Raw genomic sequence first — 20621 nt, 5'->3', positions numbered from 1 at the left:
GCCTCAAATACCACCTGTACATAGATAGACTTTATTTTGTGTATCATTTGTTTGCAAGATTTGCACACAGAAGAATTCTATGAAATGATGTACTCATGCTTCAAGTAACTAAATCCATTACGTTACGTTAGGTATCTCTTCTATTAGATGGTAATGCGGACAAGAGGGAGTTGGTGAAAAAGAGAGAACCTTAAAATGGAAGAAAAGTATCTGTTACATCTATTATTTTTTTTCTTCTTTCAGTTTGAGAAAAGATTGCCTCATTTGATTTCCATGGTGGGAGCACGTGGAACCCTCTCCGGGAATGTAGTGGCTGTAAGAGCTCAACCTTGAAAGCCAGTGCCCTGGGCCATGATGAGTCACTGCAGATATTTGCAGGGAGGAGAGATGTGATCACAGAACTACTCTAAGAGGACTGGTTTGGTTTGAGCGAGGAGCGCCCAGCGGTTGGCAAGCTAGGCAGGAGCTTATTATAGTCATCTAGGCAAGGAGCAGTAATTTGTACCTGAGCCTGTCAGGTGGCAGTGGGAAAAGAAAAAAGGGAAATGCTGGAAGCAGAAACTTTAAGAAACATCTTAAATGCAGTTTTCCCACTTCATTCCTCAAGGGCATTTTAAATTGGTAGGAAGGAAGACCCAATTAGGAGGACTTATCTGGTAATACACTGGGTTTTCTAGGATTTACCTAGGGTTCATGGTCACATTTTGTATACATCTGTAAAAAGCTACCTGCCTGAAACCGTTGCCTAGGCTAGAAGAGTTCTCCTTCTTAAAAGAATCTTTGGATTTCGTAAGTGTCCAGAAATGAGAAGAAACATGAGAAGAATTGTTTGGGGCGGGTATCAGCTCTCAGTTTGTAACTGTCTCCTGATTTGCTTTGGGCTCCTGGCCTGGGCTGCACTGTTTTGGGGACTAATCTGATATCCTCATTCACTGTGCCCCATCTCCTTGGTGTCAGTGCCCTTCCTCTCCACACCACCTTGACAACCCACTCAGTGGCCTAGGACTCTCGCTTCTGAGATACCTTTCCCTCCATCAGAGCCTCTACCTTTCCTGTCTGCGTTCTCTCACTAAACCTGTTCTTCAGACTGTCTGTGTATTTATTCCCTTGATCCCCACCCTGTTTTCTGTGTTTGGCCTTTACTTTCCCCACTCCTTCACTTTTTCCCTGGTGTACCTGGACGGCATAGTCAATAGTTTTGATTATCTGTCACTGGCAGATGACTGTCACTGTCAATAGCAGTTTCTTCACAATTGGCCTTCTACAGAAGTACTCACTTCTCTTTCCATCTCTGAATTGAAACCACAGACTCTTCTAACTCTGAACTCTCTATAACTGGCCGCTGGCTTCCTTACCCCAGTGTATGATTTTAAGGTTAACAGAAGTTAAGAGATTACTTGGAAATCTTTTAGCTGGTCCAAAGTTGCACCCCTTCCCATTTTCTGTAGCAGCTGTTCTAAACCTTTATTATTTTCTTTAAGGATGCAACTTTTGGGACGCCTGGGTGGCTCAGTCAGTTAAGGGGCCCACTTCAGCTCAGGTCATGATGTCACTGTTCCTGGGTTTGAGCCCTGCCTCAGGCCCCACGTAGGGCTCTGCACTCACAGAGCCTGCTTGGGATTCTGTCTCTCTCTCTTTCTCTCTCTGTCCCTCTCCCACTTGCATGCATTCTCTCTCTCTCTCTCTCTCTCAAAATAAATAGACTTAAAAAAAAAAAAAAGATGCAACTTTCTTCCACCTCGTTCTCAGCATTTGAACTTACCCTCATTTTATCTAGAAATAGGTCACTAAGGAGCAATTTTCCCAACTTTATATGCAGCCCCCAGAGTTATTGATACTTTCCCCCCTCAGTGACAGAACTGTGTTATTCCATTCTAAATCCCATGTCCCAGGGCCTCCCAATGACATCTTGCCCGTCTGTAAGTTTGATACTGTTGACTATTCCATCATTTGGAGTGATTTTGGCCTAAATTACAGGAAACCCAAACACAAGAGGCATAAATTAGAGGCTACATAAAAGAAATCTAGAAGTAGGGCAGTTTCAGATTAGCTTATTGTAATGGTTTGACAGCATCATTAGGATCTCATTTCTTTAGTCTTTCCTCCTTGCCATTCATATAGCATGGTAGATGTATTTCCTCTTCAAACTGGCCCTGGGCTCCCATTGACCAGGATTGTATCACGTGCCCTTGCCTAAGCCAGTCGATGGAAGGGGAATGGGACTCACGAACTGCGAGATCATGATCTGAGCCAAAGTCGGAGGCTTAATCGACTGAGCCACCCAGGCGCCCATCCCATGACTTTATTCTTGCTGGTGGTATAGAACTTGGCTTATTGAATTGCAATTTTGACCTTGTTAAGAGCAGGATATTTGTCTTCTGCATTTTGAGGTCCGTGGAACCCTTTTGTGTAAGTTAGCCCATGGTCTGTGGTCATTGAAGTTTGTATCTAAAGAATGTAGTGGTTTTGTTTTGTATTTGTAAATTGTGAGAGGAAAAGTTAGCCCTAAATACAGTCTGTATTTAGTGTGTCAGGTTCCTTTGAAAAATCACGACATATTCTAACACACTGAGCTTCAGGAAGAAGGCCTTTTCAAGTTCATCTTTTACTAGAACTGATAGCCTGAGGCCCATTCATTGTAAAGTTGACTTACATTGCATTTTAGAGGAGTGATAAAGGATTGTATTGGAGGTATAAAAGTTAACTTTTCAACCAGGAGAAACCTAAGAATGAATTAGGTGGTGATAAAAAAAAAAAAGATTCCCTCCTTGAAAATATATGCATTTGGGGGGGGGCGGGTCTTTCCCTCTGTTTTATTAAAGTAATTCTTATACATTACAAAATAAATATTCAGAAACATAAAACATAATTTTTAGAAGATAATTAAATTTTAGCATTTTGGGATTTCTTTTTCTGGGTACATAGAGACATATAATTATATGAAAACGGGATCCTCTCATAAAGACTGTTTTATAACTTGTTTTAACCTAATCTGAAATATTTGTCCATGTCAATCAATAAAGCTTTATCATCATTCTTAAAAAAATTTTTTTTAGTGTTTATTTTTGAGAGTGACAGAGAAAGCATGAGCAGGGGAAGGGGTAGAGAGAGAGGGAGACAGAATCTGAAGCAGGCTCTAGGCTCTGAGCTGTCAGCACAGAGCCCGATGCAGGACTTGAACCCACAAACTGTTGAGATCGTGACCTGAGCCGAAGTCAGGCGCTTAACCAACTGAGCCACCCAGGCACCCATCATCATTCTTTTTAAATTCAGGCATAACTTACATTCTAAAACACATAAATGTTAAATCACCCATATCACCAGATGGTGTTAACCATCACCCAGATCAAGACATGTTAACACTTAGTGGTACTTCCAAAGGCTCTCTGTTTTAGTTCCTTTGTGGTGATGGAACAATTCTGTAGGTTAGTTGTGATGGGTACATGAATACACACGTGATAAAATTTTATAGAAAACCGTGTACATGCGTACAAAATAAATGCATGTAAAAACTGGTGAAATCAGAGTAGGCTCTAGTCTAGCTAATTGTGTTGTACCAATGTTAATTTCCTGATTTTGACTAGTTATACATAACTAGTCCCATTGGTGGGAGCTGGGTGAAGGGTACACTGAACACTCTGCATTGTTTTGGCAACTTCTTGTGATCCTATAATACTTTTTTTTTAAGTTAAAGAAATCTTCCTCATTCTTGTTTTACTATTTTAATGGGTGTCTTACAGGTTACTGTATGGATATACAATAGTTTATATAACCAATTCTCCATTCATTTTCTGGAGGTTTTATTTGTACAAATAACTTTGTGATGAGCGAACTTGTACGTATTTTTCGAAAGGGATCTTATCTCAAAAAAGAAAAAGCTACTACTATGTTCTTAAAAATCACTTTTCAATGACTACATACACTTTTCAAGATCATGCATTACATAAAGTGAGTCAGCCCTGTGTGGTGGGGATGCTTAACTCTCTCAGGAAGAAGGCATTTCAGCAAAATTGTAACTTCTGTTTTTTCCATCTGCCCAAAGCCCAGGGATATTGAACTCTGCACCAAGGAATAGAAGATATAAATGAAAGTACATCCTGTCTAAAACATAGGTCATTACATTGCTTCTCCAGGGTGAAATTTTTCTAGAAGATTCATTCAAAGGTGAGTTGCATGGCAAACTCAGTTTTATAGTCTTTAAAGGATAAAACCATCTGAGTAGTTATACTAAGTTTTTCTGGTGGTGTTCATCCTGATTTATTTATTTTATTTTTTATTTTTTATTAAATAAAATTTTTTTTTAATGTTTATTTATTTTTGAGACAGAGAGAGACAGAGCGCAAGTGGGGGAGGGGCAGAGAGAGAGGGAGACACAGAATCTGAAACAGGCTCCAGGCTCTGAGCTGTCAGCACAGAGTCCGATGCGGGGCTCGAACCCACGAACCGTGAGATCATGACCTGAGCCGAAGTCGGACGCTTAACCGACTGAGCCACCCAGGCGCCCCCATCCTGATTTTTTTAAAAGTAAGCTCTACCTACCCCATCGTGAGGCTTGAACTCATGACCCCAAGATCAAGAGTGGCATACTGTACCAACTGAGCCAACCAGGCACCTCTGTTCATCCTGATTTTTAATCTGATTTTAAGAAGACCAGCCTGGACACAGGTTTCTGAAAACATAATGTACTTCTTACTCCTCAGTGCTTAGGGAAAACAAAGATATATTTTTTGGCAAAGTACCTGTTAAATGAGGGTTGTTTTCCATTTTGGCTCAGCAGGTACCTTATACTCTAATATTTGCTGTAGGTATTTTTTTCTTGTTGTTGTCTTTTGACAGTTGTTTTCATTTTACTTCTATTACTGGGCAATTTTGTCTTTGATCTCAGGAACTCAGTCATTTGTCATTAAAGCTTCTAACTCAGACACAGGAGAGGAATATAATGAAAAGATTATTGCTTCTCACATGTCCAACAAAGAAGACTTCTACTTGTCCATGAGATCAGTGTTGAGCATGCTGTGGTTATCTGTTAGCATTTGAATAAAAATGTGTTGAGGTCATGGATGTTGGTGTTTTATACCGGAGGCAGGCAGAAAAACTCATTGAAGTGGTGAGATTTACCTTTTCACATGTAAAAAACTGCTCTCACATGACCTTTTTCCTCCATCACTTCCAGACTCTTTACTTTTGACTCCAGCTGAGAAAATTGACTTTCTCTCAGAGTCCCATTTTAGAGCAATTACACATATGGCCTGCTTTTTCTCATCCGCTTCATCACATTCTGTCTCTTCCTTCTTTTAAACTTTGCTTTTCTCGTCTTATCCATGCTGCTATTTCTAGATTAAACCACTGTAATGCCAATGAATTTTAGTGTTTATTCTTTTACCCTTTCCATTTGTGCTGTATGTAACTCTTATATGTTATCTTTGCATAGGTATGTTTGACTCTCTTTGGCTGAAGTACCAAATTCGGATAGCAAAAGCAGATAGTGATTAATTTTGTGAATTACCCATCTGTGTACTTGTCTAATAGCTAATTATGTAAACATTGACTTCAGATCAGAACTGGAAGCATGTGCAAATACTTGCCTCAACTGGAATTTAAGATAGATTAATTATCGAAAAGCCAATTTTCTTTCTTTCTTTCTTTCTTTCTTTTTTTTTTCTTTTTTTTCTTTTCTTTTCTTTCTTTCTTTTTTTTTTTTTTTTCGCATAGCATGCTTAAACTTTTGCTCAACTGTTAGTTTTCTTTGGGAACAGAAATATAATCAGAAATATCATTAATGACCTAAGTGTTCTGTATTGGGACATTATTCAAGTTTGGTTTTTAGACTGGCCTATTATTGTTGGTATCTTTATGATATTCTGAGTAGTTTTGTTCTCCTTTACATCTTCTGTTTCTTTTCAACTATTCATAAACAGAAGATAAATTTTGAGACTAAATCAGAGAGCCTTTGAGAGAGAAGACATGCTAAAGGCTTTTGTTTGCATGGTTGCTTTTGACCTTTATGAGTCTATTGCTTTTAGAATCTAGGACAGCATTGGGGCACCTGGGTGGCTCAGTTGGTTAAGCATCTGACTTCAGCTCAGGTGATGATCTCACGGTTTGTGAGTTCAAGCCCCGCGTTGGACTCTGTGCTGAAAGCGTGGAGCCTGGAGCCTGCTTCGGATTCTGTGTCTCCCTCTCTCTCTGCCCTTCTCATGCTCTCTCTCTCTCTCTCTCTCTCTCTCAAAACAAACAAACAAAGCCATTAAACTCTAGGACGGCATTAATAAATTGTCAAGGTGAATTACCTCATATTTGATTTCCTTTTTGGGATTTTGCAGGTGGTACTAATGATCTTTCCCTCCTTGAACATGTGTAATGAATGTCCTCTTTGTTCTCTGTTGTAACCTTGAGCCATGAACCCCCCTCTCAGCTGGGCCCCAGTTCTGCAGGCATCTGCCTGCTTGGCCTGTTATTACTCCATGAATCATTGCTGGCCTTATTAAACTATTTTGGGCAGCAGCCTTTCCATTCTCCTCCTGTGAACCGTGAAGACTGGAGTGGCTGCAGCAGTGTAGGCCCAGTGTGGAATTTGAATGTGAAGGAAAGACGTTTCACTGGCTTGTGACATAGCATTTTACTCTATAGAACAGTTGGGTGTCTGCCCTCTGAGGCCACCTTGTGTCTTGAAAGGTTTCTTTTGTTTTAAAAAGTCATCCCAGAAAGTTCATTCTTGAATGTCTGGCATTTAAAATGCTTGGATAGGGGCGCCTGGGTGGCTCAGTCGGTTAAGCGTCTGAGTTCAGCTCAGGTCACGATCTTGCGGTCCGTGAGTTCGAGCCCCGCATCGGGCTCTGGGCTGATGGCTCAGAGCCTGGAGCCTGCTTCCGATTCTGTGTCTCCCTCTCTCTCTGCCCCTCCCCCGTTCATGCTCTGTCTGTCTCTGTCTCAAAATTAAAATAAACGTTAAAAAAATAAATAAATAAATAAAAATAAAATGCTTGGATATGAGGCAGTTTAGTCTTCCCACTGCCCTACAATGTTCTCCAGCATAACCATGCTCCTGGTTTGTGTTGGTGGCCATCAAAGACAGCACAAAACAATGAATAAGAAGGTGGCCTCCAGTCAGATAGACCTATATCCAAATCCCAAAGATGATGAGGAAATGACATCACTTCTTTCAGGTGAGAACAGGAAATGTGTGGCCAGCCTCACAGGGTGGTAAAAGGATTCAGAAAAGACATGTAAGAAGTAGGTAATGCGAAAACTTGCCACTGGTTAGAACTAATCAGTAGAGAAAGTCCTCTGGCCTTTGTTAAGGAGACGTTAGAATTCGTGTAGTCTGTGTTTCATTTTAAAAGTCAGTCACTGGGGCGCCTGGGTGGCTCAGTCGGTTAAGTGTCCGACTTCAGCTCAGGTCACGATCTCGCGGTCCGCGAGTTCGAGCCCCGCGTCGGGCTCTGGGCTGATGGCTCAGAGCCTGGAGCCTGCTTCTGATAATGTGTCTCCCTCTCTCTCTGCCCCTCCCCCGTTCATGCTGTGTCTTTCTCTGTCTCAAAAATAAACAAACGTTAAAAAAAAAAAAAATTAAAAAAAAAAAAAAAAGTCAATCACTGAGACCCAGAGTTTGTGCTTGCCTGATGACACATAGCTGTACTTAGAGCGAGGATGAGAATCCATATTTTCTAACTCCTAGTTCAGTGTCTTTCACATAACTTTCTCATGTGTTGCTAGCTCAGAGCCACATCTGAACTATTCTTAGCCTTGTCAATGGAGGTATTTGTTGTTCATCAGAAAATACTTTTTTCATATGCAGTTTCATACTTCCCTTTGCTTCCTTACCATCTAAAAAAAAAGATGGAAAATGTATTAGTTTCCTATTGCTGCTATAACAGAACTAAATTGTTTAGTTTCGTGGCTTCCAACAATACACATTTGTTCCCTTACAGTTCTGGAGGTCAGAAGTCTAAAATCAGTTTGTCAGCAGGGCTGTGTTCTTCTGGAGGCTTTTGTGGAAAATGTACTTCTTTGCTTTCTCCAACTTTTATAGACTACCTGCGTTCTTTGGCTCGTGGCCCCACATCAATCACATCTCATTTTCCATCCTCGCATCTCAATACATTGCTGTCTACTAACTGATCTCTTGCCTTTCTCTTGTAAGGACCCTGTGCTTGCATGGGCCCTGCATGGATAATCTTGAATAATCTCCCCGTCTCCAGGGCCTTACTTTAATCACATCTCTAAAGTCCATTTTGCCATATAAAGTAACATTCACTGGTACCAGAGATTAGACTGTGGATATATTTGGGGGTTGTTATTCCACTTACCACAGACACTTGCCTTATGAGCCAGAATTCTCAAATTATCTTTTTTTTCACCCAGATTTCTGAATGTCTCAACATTAAATCATATCAGTTTGTTCACATACATTTTTCTAGCCATTTACTCTCCTTCCTCTGTGCCCCATAATGAATTCCTCCTTTTAGAATAAACCTATTCTAGAAACAGAAGGCACTGACATCACCCACTCAAATGACTATGCATACTTGTTGGCTTACTCTGATGTTGGAGGGGCCATGATTGGGGAATGGATGTCCAGGAGCATCCCCAATACTCACTTTCTACCTCTGAACATATACTTCTTGAGAGAATATTCAATACTTTTTGGAATTAACAAAAAAATCTTCAGCTTATACCATGTATATATTGGGGATTTGGGTTAGGAGAGGTTTGTTGCCTTCTTTTTGGATATATAGGCTATGTTTGAATTATTGTCAGCAGAAATCACACTGACGAATTTATTTAATCGTGCCCTTCTTCTAAGCCCGGGGTCCTTGAGCCTTTAAGGCTCCACAGAAGGCCTTCATGGTGCTGAACCTCTTGGGGCTATGCAAAGCCATAGGATTGTTTTTCTGGAATGTCTAATTTTCATTAGACTTTTAAAGATGTTAGTGACCCAGGAAAGGCTAATGATCAACTGAATTGATGGCAGGTGGGTTATTTTCCTTTTCCCCTTGATAGATAAAAGGCTTTGGAAGTACACTGCATACACACACACACACACACACACACACACACACACACACACACTCTCACACACACACACACACACACACACACACGAGCGAGCAGGGGAGGGGCAGAGAGAGAGGGAGACACAGAATCCGAACCAGGCTCCAGGCTCTGAGCAGTCAGCACAGAGCCCGACGCGGGGCTCGAACTCACGGACTGAGAGATCATGACCTGAGCTGCAGTCTGACGCTCAACCGACTGAGCCACCCAGGCGCCCTGATACAAATTCTCTTTGATAACTATGGGACATTATGTAAAAATAATGCATAACTATTTTGAAAGGAATTTGTTGCTTTTGATAAAACTCACTTATGTTCATTTTTATTTAGAGCAAGAATTTAAGACTCATTTGGGCTGACTTAACCGTTTTATGGAGAGGGGGAAAAATGAGGTCAGGATGGATGGGTTTTACAGCATTATGCAACTGTTTAGGGACAAAGTTGGTGATAAAATTCAAGACTCCAGAAACTGACCCAGTGATCTTTTATTATACCATATTGCCATGTAAGGTAACATTCAGTTCCAGGACTGAATGCTGAAGGAAACAGGATTCATACCTTGTAAATCAAACCACAATGAGGTACACCTATATCCACCAGCATGGCTAAAATGTAAAAGACTGACAATATCAAGTGTTGACTAGGATATAGAGCAACTGGAGAGGTCAGGAGGCATGGCTGGTAGGAGTAGAGAAAGACACAGCTACTTTGGAAGGCAGTTTGGCAGTTTCTAATGTTAAACACACTTTCCCTGTGGCCTAACAGCTCTGCTCCTATGCATTTACCCAAGAGAAAGGCCCATATACGAATATTCAATGCAGCTTTATTATAACAACTAAAAGCTGGAAACAGTTCATATGTTCATCAGCTGGTGAACAGATAACTTGCGGTATATATTTATACAATGGAATACTAGTTCGGCAAAGAAGGGGAAGGGATTGCTGATATACCGTAGCTGGAACCCAAAACCATGTGGAAAAAAGCAGACACAAGAAGCAAATTCTGCATGATTCCATTTATATGAAGCTCTAGAACAGACAAAACTAACTGAAAGTGACAGAAATCCGAGGGGTGAGTGAGTGTGGGAGTTGATTGCATAAGGGCACTTTTTGGTGAGGGAGGTGTTCTGTAGTTGGCATAGGTGTATACCTGTGTCCAAATCATCAAATTATACACTTAACAGGGGTGGATTTTGTTGTATATAAATCATACCTCAATGTAGTTGAATTTTTTACAAAATAAGAAATAGGATCATGAGAAGCCAGGGTGTCAAACAGCAAAGCACACTTGGTATAAAGCATACAATATTTTGACTATGCCATTGAATTTTCTGTGGTCCCATTTTCTCTCTCAAAATATCTGTGGTCCTTGTGTGATGGTCCCTGTGGCACTCGTCTGAGAACACAGATGTAACTACAAGCAAGCCTACCATGGTGAAAAAAACTGAACAATCCACCCATGTACATTTCCATGAGCAAGTTTCTTCTGTGCTTGAGGATATTTTGCCAACTTAAGCAGTAATCATGGGAATCATTTAGAGCTTCAGTTATTAATTCTTCTTTAGTTACCAAAATTTTACCAGCATAACTACATATGCAAATAAAATAATACCCGGAGAAATGCCAAGTGCTTTTCTGTTCTCTAGGAGGAAGTTTAGAGGATTTGTAGACTGAGTAGATTGAATTTATAGCCATATTCTCTGCTAAAAAGTCTAAAAATAGAAATGTTGGCATCACAGTCGATGTTCTGAGTCCTATTTTAAATTCTGTAAGCCTGTAGCTTAGCAAAATGCTATTCAGAAAAGTCTCTACTGCATATACAATATATCTTTGTCTTGCCAATTCTCCTGCAAGCTTCTTTCAGAGACTTCTTTCAGCAATATCTGAGACTAGAAATGAAGTCATAGGAGTCCCCTTGAAATGAGTTCTAGACATAAGATGAAAGCCGCATTGCTTCTAGCAGAGTCTGAGATTCCCAAGAGCTTTCCCTTTAGTGTGCTTGAGGATATTTAAGTAACTTTTAGAACCCAAGGCACCTGATGGAGAATCTAATTGAATAAAAATGTGATTTTTATTTATTGAAGTTTTCTTTTCCTCAACTGAAACAAAAGAATGCCAACAGGATCCTTTGTTACACTTTTGGTTATGTTACTTTCACAGGGGTGCGTTTATTAGTTCATTCACCAAAAATTGATTGAGTACCTATCATATGACAGGTATTTTTCCTGACAGCAGGATATAAAGAAGAAAAAGAGTAATGTGGGTTCTCCAGGAGCTCACAGTTCAGTAAGGAGGCATGCAAATAAATACTGCATCGTGACAAATGTGATTGCTAGCATAAGTTATGTGCACGGGCGGGCTGTCTGGTTGGTGTATGCCAGCCTGGGGATGTTAAGTCCATCTAGTCTAACTTGTCATTTAAGGCCAATGTTTTCTTACTGATTTTCTGTCTGCATGATCTATTCATTGACAGAAGTGGGGCATTAAAACCCCCTGCCATTGTTGTATTGCTACCTATTTCTTCTTTTAGATCTGTTAACCTTTGCTCTATGCATCTAGGTGCTCCTATGCTGGGTGCATAATAAATATTTACACACATTACACCTTTTGTTGGATTGACCTCTTTATCATTATATAATGACCTTCCTTGTCTCTAATTATAGTCTTTGCCTGAAAGTCTATTTTGTCTGGTAGAAGTATAGCTATCCAAGTTTTCATTTCTATTTGCATGGAATATCTTTTTCTAATTCCTTCACTTTCAGTCGATGTGTCTTTACTTCTGTCATTTTTTTTTTTACCCGTTCAGACACTCCATCTTTGATTGGAGAATTTAGTTCATTTACATCTAAGGTGATTTTTGATAGGTATGTACTTATTGCCATTTTTGTTAATGATTTTCTGGCTCTTTTGTAATTCCCTTGTTCCTCTATTCTTTTCTCGTTCTCTTCCTTTGTGATCTGATGATTTCTGTAGTGGTATGTTTACATTCCTTTGTATCTATTGTGTATCTGAAAATGTTAGGGAGGGATGGTCAGAAAGCCTCATTTGAGCTGCAACCTGGATGGTGGCTAATCTTTCATACTCACAATGGGGGCAGGGGTGGCTCCTGCAAAGGCTCAGGGACAGTTTGTGCAGAACTGCACATGGTTTGGTGTCCTTGGAAGGTGAAGTTGGAGGTGGCTAATTATGGGAATTGAGGCTTGTGTGTAGCACATAAGGCTTGAGACCTCTTTCAGTAAACCGGTAGCCCTCGATCCAGTGTGTTTTAATCATCTGGAAAACTTGTTTTTAAAATGTTCACAGGGGCGCCTGGGTGGCTCAGTCGGTTGAGCGGCCGACTTCGGCTCAGGTCATGATCTCACGGTCCGTGAGTTCGAGCCCTGCGTCGGGCTCTGTGCTGACAGCTCAGAGCCTGGAGCCTGTTTCGGATTCTGTGTCTCCCTCTCTCTGACCCTCCCCCGTTCATGCCCTGTCTCTCTCTCAAAAATAAATAAACGTTAAAAAATTAAAAAATAAATAAATAAATAAATAAAATGTTCATACCTAGATCCCAAGACTGTTGAATTAGCATCTTCAGGAAGAGGACTTGAGCATGTTTGGTTTTCTTAAATGTGCACAGATGATTCTGATTTACAGCCAGATTGTCAGTTATTTGTAGGTCATGAGTATCCACTGAAGACGTTTGAACAGGGGCATGACACGTCCTGACATGTTCAAACCAAGTACCGCAGAGCTTTATATGAAGGGTGTCCATCTTGTAAACACTGTTTCCATAGCTGCGAATAGTTACTATCATTTCCCTCAACTCAGAACCCTCAGAGGGTCATTGTTCTAGTCGTAAAGATTTAACAGTTTCCAGTGGCCACTCGTCCCAAATGAGAGGGGTCCACCTAGCAATCTTGTCTGCCTCTTCACCACACGGGTGCGACCCTGAAGGCTGACAAGGTTTTACTCTAGAGCTATTTAAGGATCATTTTAATGTACCAGAGTAAGTTTTATATCTTAAAACTCTGTCTTAAAAGTGATCCACGGAAGCCGAAACAGCTGTTCCACTCAACCTTTTTCGTGTCACAGATACGGGGAAGATCATGGCTGCGGGCTTGTCCATGTCAAACCAGCCAGCTCTCTGGCCTCTAGCCACACTGAAGCGTAAAGGAGAAAACCTGACTTCAACACACTGTTAGTAGAACCTGCTCTCTTCCTGTTTTCTCCTCTTCTGTGCAAACCAGCAATACTGTTTGCCACAGTTGACAGAGAAGGGCAGTGGAACATTCCCATGGGAGTAGGAACTGCCGAACGCATTTGTAGAACGCATTTGTAGCCCCGAGAAGTTAGCGATTGCTCCTGCGGTGAAGTTTTCCATCCTCAGGAATTGAATCTGAAAGAAAAGCCGTCCTTGTAGAAATCATCTGATACCTTTCGGTACTACTCGCTTCAAGCAGGCCTGCCTCCTGGCCGCTTGGAAGGAAGAAAGTTTTTGTTATTAATTGAGAGGCCCAGCAAGGAGAGGTGTAGGAAATGCCTTGGGCCTTGGAGTATTTATTTGGGCCGGAATTAGGATATTACTTACAGTCTTGAAAAGGCATCCGGCCACGTTATGACAATAGGTAGGCATCCTTTCTAGGGTTCCAAGGCCTGGATGACAAGAAAGTCAGGTAAATACACCGACCTTACTACCTTCCATCTACCCATGCTTCTGGGCTGCATGTTAAAAGGGGTGACCTACCAGGGTGATATGTTTCATCTGTTGGCTCCTTTTACTCAGACCCCATGCTCACCTATGTGGGATTTGAAATCTTGAATTCTGTGGCACTTAGTAATCTTTATTTACTTACTTGTTTTTTGCCATTTAGTAATCGTTAATAACACTTTTGAATGTCTATTATATGTATAGGTCTCCTGTGCTCTTACGTTGTAAAGACCCGAAGGCATATGTAAAAACAGTAAATTACTATATGCCTCCTCCCTTGTCCCCTTTGCATGTAGGCACGTATGTACGTAAAAAAGAAATGAAAAAGGGGACACGAGTGACAACTGTATGTAGCTACTTTGAATTATCCCTAAAGAAGGGAAAATCAACGACCAGCCTGAGCCAGGACAAGTCTGATTCCCTGGGCAGAACTTTGAGCAGCACAGCTATAAGTCTCAGTATCTGGGGGGAGAGGGGACCTTGTGGGACACGGGATAGTCTCCTGACTTCCGGGAGGTTGACAGGCCTCTCCCATAAACCTCGGGAATGCAGATTAAGCTGGACATCATTGACATCATCAAAACATTTAAAAGTGGAATGGCTGCCTTGGAAGGTAAGAAGTCGCCCCATCAGTGTATCTGCACCAGTTAAACTCAGTTTCATACAAGGTGGGCAGGCATGTGTAGTAAATAAATGTCCACGTAACAGTATTGGCAAGAAGGTTAACTGGGCGACCCCGGTTCTTGGAGTAGCGGTTCTTTGCACGAATCCATACCGAGACCGTAGTAATAGGGGTGAGTCACAGCCTGAGAAAATCAAGTGCAAAAGTGGAAGGGAATAGATTCTCACTATTTCCTCCGCCTCATTTTAAGTGATCAGATATATCATCCTGAATATATTCTTTTATTTTTTTAATTTTTTTTTAACGTTTATTTATTTTTGAGACAGAGAGAGACAGAGCATGAATGGGGGAGGGGCAGAGAGAGTGGGAGACACAGAATCTGAAACAGGCTCCAGGCTCTGAGCAGTCAGCACAGAGCCCGACGCGAGGCTCGAACTCACGGACCACGAGATCATGACCTGAGCCGAAGTCGACCGCCCAACCGACTGAGCCACCCAGGCACCCCCTGAATATATTCTTATTAAAATGTTGAAAGTACATTAATAAGAAGGAGAAAGGGAAAAACCCCTTCAGTTTGCCATCCAAGTGTAGTCTCCCATTATCTCTTTGAATGTTAAGTGTATGATCTTTATAACTTATATTTTTAGTTTTCTGCACTTTTATATTTAGCATGTTTCTTTTAACATGAACGATTTACAGATTACATTCCTCACAGATGATTTTAGAGGCAGTATTACTCCTGACATGAAATAATATATTCTAGTGTTAATTTGCTTAACTTTCCCCCTACTGTTGGGCCTTAAGATTGTATCTACTTTTTTCCCTATTATAAATATTGAGTGAGAATATTTTATAACATTTTGATAAACAATTGCTCAATAGGTTTCCCAAATATTTTTACTTATTTATACTGCTATCAGTAATAGGTGTCAAAATTTTCCAGTCCTTCCCATCATTGGGTATTGACATTTTAAATTACTTTTCTAATTTTCCATGTGGAAATAGAACATACAACTGGGTCAGGTAAGGAGGGTTTTGTTGCATGACTGGGGGGGTGGCGGGTCATGCCCAGGGCAGGCCATAGGAAGCACAGCTGGAACTTGGCAGCAATCCACCAAAGTCTGCATTCTCCCGCCAGGTCTCCCACCCCGCTCGGCCTCTCCATCTAATTTGTCTCTTCTGTTCTCTTACTTTGCCCCTGGCTGCGTCTTGTTGCCTGTGTGTGTTGTCTGTCTGTCTTTCTGTGAGCCTCGTTCTGCATTCCTCTGTGTTTCTGGTCGGCCTGTCTCTCTTCGTCTTTCAGTCCCTCTCTGTCTGCCTACCCTGCCCTGCGATTCTCTCATGTTTGCTTGGTGCCTATCGTAAGACTGTGTATAGTCATCTCTCTCTCTCTCTCTCTCTTTTTAATGTTTATTTATTTTTGAGAGAGCGAAAAAGAGAGAGAGAGAGAGAGCGAGCACAAGCAGGGGAGGGACACAGAGAAAGGGAGACACAGAATCCTAAGTAGGCTTCAGGCTCTGAGCTGTCAGCACAGAGCCCGACACGGGGCTTGAATTCACAAACCGAAAGATCGTAACCTGAGCCGGTCAGACACTTAACCGACTGAGCCACAGTCACCCCAGACTCTGTATAGTCCTGACACCACCTTCCCCCATTACCCCCGTTGTGATGAGCTCCTCTCTGCAAAGACAACTCAAAAACGTGTCTTGTGTTCTTTGTGGGCCTATCCAAGAAAGATTACTGCACACCCTCTCTTGAAAGGTAATCTATGACAGTTGATGGAAACTATCTCTTAGGATGAGATTTGCTGTCCCTGAAGTGGAGAAGAATTTGCTCGGCTGGCCCATCTTTGACCCCATGTGTGCAGGATGGGCAGATGGGGTATACTGCAGAGTATCTCTGATGGTCCTACTTAAACAGGTTTGCTTTTCTCTTTTTCTTTTTTTTCTGCTCCTAGAAGTGTTAACTCATCCCTGCCATTTCTTTTTTCTTTCCTTTTTTTTTTCCTCTTTCTGTATTGACCCTAAGGTAATAAGCTCACTTTGTATTCAGAATCGACCCTGTGGCTTTCTATAAGGAGGGCAATTTGTCACTTTTACCCAAGAAGCTCCAGGTTAGTGCACGCATGGCAGGTTGTGGTTAGTGTGGCGGAGACAAAGATCCTTGACCTGAAAACCTGAAGCGGGGCTGGGGGATTAGCCAGGAGGGTGAACGGCAAGGCTGTGAGTCAGAACCAGGTGGTCAGACTAGAATGAGGTCAGACTAAACTGGGGGCTGAGCCGGCAGCTCAGGGTACATCAGAGGAGAGCCAGGAGGTGGTGAGAGAAGGGCTTCGGACAGGTGGCCTCAGCTGTTCCACACTTCCCAGTTCTCATGTGGGGTTGTTGTAACGGTCAGTCTCCTGATGCATCCTGTTTCTTCAGTTGTTCAATGAGTGGTTCAAATTTGTGAAACCACATTCTGAAGTCACCAAGGGTATCCACTGAAAATTTAATTTCCCTCCCACCTTGGCCACTCAGCCACACAATTCCCTGAGTGAGACTAGTTCTGTGGTTGAGGAACTTGGGGCACAAAGAGGGAGCTCTTTCAAAGTCATGCCATGGTGAGGTCAAGCCTGCCTTTCTACCACCCAAGTTTGTGCTTCCCCCAGTGTATCTCACTGCTTCCTGTTGGAATTCTTTTTTTTTTTTTTTTTTTTAAATTTTGAGAGAGAGAGAAAATGTGCATGAGTGAGCAGGGGGAGGGGCAGAGAGAGAGAGGGAGAGAGAGAATCCCTAGCAGACTCCATGCTGTCCATGCAGAGCTCGACATGGAGCTCAGTCTCACAACTGCAAGATCATGACCGAGCCAAAATCAAGAGTCGGACACTTAACTGACTGAGCCACCTAGGCACCCCTGGAATTCTTTGTGACACAGCCCAGACACTATAGCATTTGTGGCCAGTTATTATTTTTTAATCATTATTTTCTATTTTTCACCGAAGTGATATCTCTTCTAGGGCAGGCCAATCCTGTTAGTCCCTGTCACAGTGTACAAACACTAGGGTATTTTAAAAGTAAATGACATGTACAATACTGATGATGTTAATAGTACAGATTCCACGGGTGTCCTTGCGGTGTTTGCTATATGCAGCCTCTCTACTAGGTACAGGATACAGGAGTGATGAAAAGCGGAATCTACAGTGACCGTGGAAACATTGGAGAAGTTGCTGAAATCCATCACTTTTCATGTATCTTCTCTAAAACATGTATTTTTATTTTTATTATTTTTATTTATTCTTAAAAAATTTTTTAACGTTTATTTATTTTTGAGACAGAGAGAGACAGAGCATGAACGGGGGAGGGTCAGAGAGAGGGAGACACAGAATCCGGAACAGGCTCCAGGCTCTGAGCTGTCAGCACAGAGCCCGACGCGGGGCTCGAACTCATGGGCCGTGAGATCATGACCTGAGCCGAAGTCGGACGCTCAACCGACAACCAACCACCCAGGTGCCCCTAAAACGTGTATTTTTTTTTTTTAATTTTTTTTTTTCAACGTTTTTTATTTATTTTTGGGACAGAGAGAGACACAGCATGAGCGGGGGAGGGGCAGAGAGAGAGGGAGACACAGAATCGGAAACAGGCTCCAGGCTCCGAGCCATCAGCCCAGAGCCTGACGCGGGGCTCGAACTCACGGACTCACGGACCGCAAGATCGTGACCTGGCTGAAGTCGGACGCTTAACCGACTGCGCCACCCAGGCGCCCCCCTAAAACGTGTATTTTTAAAAATTCAGCAATATGACTTGCTATATGAATGTTGAAGTTCAACAAAGGTTGAAAAAAACCTTGCACTGTGAATTCTTTGGTTTGCTTTCGTTTCCGGATAAGCAGACATTTACTGAAATTAGAACTTTGGGAGAGGAGCAAAGAACCACATACTCACCCAGCCTTAGAGGTCCTTGTGAAGGACTCTTGTGTCTGCATGGGAGTAAGAAGGGGTCCCACTGTGGACTGTGTCTTGTATTTGTCCACCAGTTTGGAACATCTGGGGAGTGATGGGACCAGAGCATTCCCATCCTATTTCTGGATGCTGCGGTTGGGGTGCTGCTGCTGAGCTGCATTCTGGAGTTGAACTTGGAAGGCATTTCCCTCCCTGTAAGAAGTGCCATCGTCTCTACTATAAGTGCATTGCATAGGTCTCTCTGGGCTAGCCTGAGTATATGATCACAAGCTAACAGCTTTCTAGGGAAAAATGTTTTGAGTTTCAAACAGCTGAGTTATAACTGCCTTTCAGAACATAACCTCTCAAAAGTTGGAATTCCTTGTGCTTGCTCAATTTTATCCTGCTCTTTTACTGTAGACAATGGGATTCAGGCTTTTCATTAGCTCGGCGTTCTTTTGACTGGTGATGGGTTGGCTCATGTGACTATGTGTGTACACGTTATCTATTTTAACCTACATGGCGGTATTTCTGAGAATTAAAGTCATAGTAAACTTTTTTCTTTCTTTTTTTTTTTTTTTTTGTGACGTGGGTCTGAATCATTGCTAAATGTAAAGCAGGTGTACAGATCAAAGATCAACCGTTTCAGAGCTTGAAAGTCATTGTAATACCATATCCAGATTTGGCTTTTAATCATTCGGTGAGGGTTTTCGTTAGACCCCTGATTGCTTGTAAATAGGCCCTTGGTGGGAGAGGCTGGTACTGCCTTCCAGAGAAGAACGGCTTCGAGATCTTGGAGGGAAGACCCTGTGTTTCACTTCTGGGTATGCTTGTCACCAGCCTCTCACTTGAGGAGGCGTGTCCGTGATCTGTTCATGATTTGTAGGATGACTAATGAGGCATGCAGGGTGGGCCACTCTTGTCATTTGTAATGGTGTCTCCATGTGTTGGAGTTGACTTTGACCTTTGACTTAGCTCTTTCATTCTCTCCTTTCTAGTGCATTCACTAGAGCATCTAGATTCAGAGGCCTCATGTAGACTGATCTGAAGTGATAGGCTCCCATGTTGATATTAACATTGCTCATGTGTTTGTAATTGAATATCCTGCGTTACAGCAGTCACGGCAGGGGGTTCGTAAAACTTCCCACCGAAGTGTCGTCTCTTTCAGAATACAGAATAGTTCTTTTTTGGGTCTTAGGACTAGATCCCAGTGTCACATATCTGACTCAGCAAAAGTGGATTTACCTCGTGCCAGTGGTTGTTGTGGAGAGATGGATAACTGAGTGTCTGGTTCTGTTTTATTCAAAGGTTATTTTTAGGAGGGGGGATTATTTTATCGATATACAATTCATATACCAAAAAATTTACCCCTCTAAAGTGTATAAGTCAGTGTTTTTTTTTGTTTGTTTGTTTTTTTTTTTTTTAGTAAATTCACAAAATTGTGTGACCATCACCATCATCTAATTCTGGTACATTTTTGTCACCCAAAAGAAATTCTGTCCTTCCCCATTTGCCCACCTTCAGACCACTGATCTACTTTCTGTCTCTGTAGATTTGCTTATTCTGACATTTCATGTAAATGGAATCCTATGATATGTGGCCTTTTTTTTTTTTAATCTCTCTTCCTTCACTTAGCATGTTTTCAAAGCTCATCCATGTTGTACATGCCTCAATGTTTTATTCCTTTTTATAGCTGAATAATATTCCATTATATGGTATCTTAGTCAGTTTGGGCTCCTCTAACAAATGACTGTAGACTGGTTGGCTTCAATAGCAAGTAGGCATTGCTTTCTTACAGTTTTGGAGTCTGGGAAATCCAAGGTCAAGGTACTGGCAGATCCAGTGTCTGATGAGAGCCCCCTTCCTGGTTTGTAGATGGTTATGGTCTTCCTATAGTTTTACGTGGCTGACAGCAGAGAGAAGCAAGGTTTCTTTCTTTTTTTTTTTTTATAAGGGCACTAATCTCGTTCATGAAGGCTCCGCCCTCATGGTCTAATTAGCTTACAATGGCCTCACCTCCAAATAACCATCACATTGGGGATTAGGCTTCAATTTATGAATTTTGGGATGACAACACTTTCAACACATAACATATAGATATTCCACTTTTTGTTTATCCATTCAGTAGTTGATAAGACATAGGATTTTCCGCTTTTTTAAAAGTTTTTTTTTAATTTAAAACCATTTTTTTAATGTTTATTTATTTTTGAAAGAGAGAGAAACAGCACAAACGGGGAAGGGACAGAGAGAAAGGAAGACAGAATCTGAAGCAGGCTCCAGTCTCTGAGCTGTCAGCACAGAGCCCATCGTGGGGCCTGAACTGACGAACTGTGAGATC

The 20621-nt window shown here is 41.7% G+C and overlaps 1 protein-coding gene across 5 annotated transcripts in view; it reads left to right on the top strand.

The window, feature by feature from the left end:
- Window positions 1-20621, top strand: part of OSBPL3 (oxysterol binding protein like 3) — a 178365-nt gene that overhangs the window by 42465 nt on the left and 115279 nt on the right. The window contains exon 2 of one of the 5 annotated variants that reach the window (XM_019443627.2): window positions 4043-4164. The exons of the other annotated variants lie outside the window; for them this stretch is intronic. The gene's annotated coding sequence lies outside the window, so the exon portion shown is untranslated. The remainder of the gene's footprint in view (window positions 1-4042; window positions 4165-20621) is intronic. 5 annotated transcript variants of the gene reach the window in all.

The sequence above is a fragment of the Panthera pardus genome, unplaced genomic scaffold (assembly GCF_024362965.1).
Source record: "Panthera pardus isolate Hobbes unplaced genomic scaffold, ASM2436296v1 HiC_scaffold_8, whole genome shotgun sequence".
In the NCBI taxonomy this organism is placed as follows: Eukaryota; Metazoa; Chordata; class Mammalia; order Carnivora; family Felidae; genus Panthera; species Panthera pardus.
The sequence above is the reverse complement of the archived record's forward strand: the minus strand, read 5'-3'. Positions and strand labels throughout refer to the sequence as shown.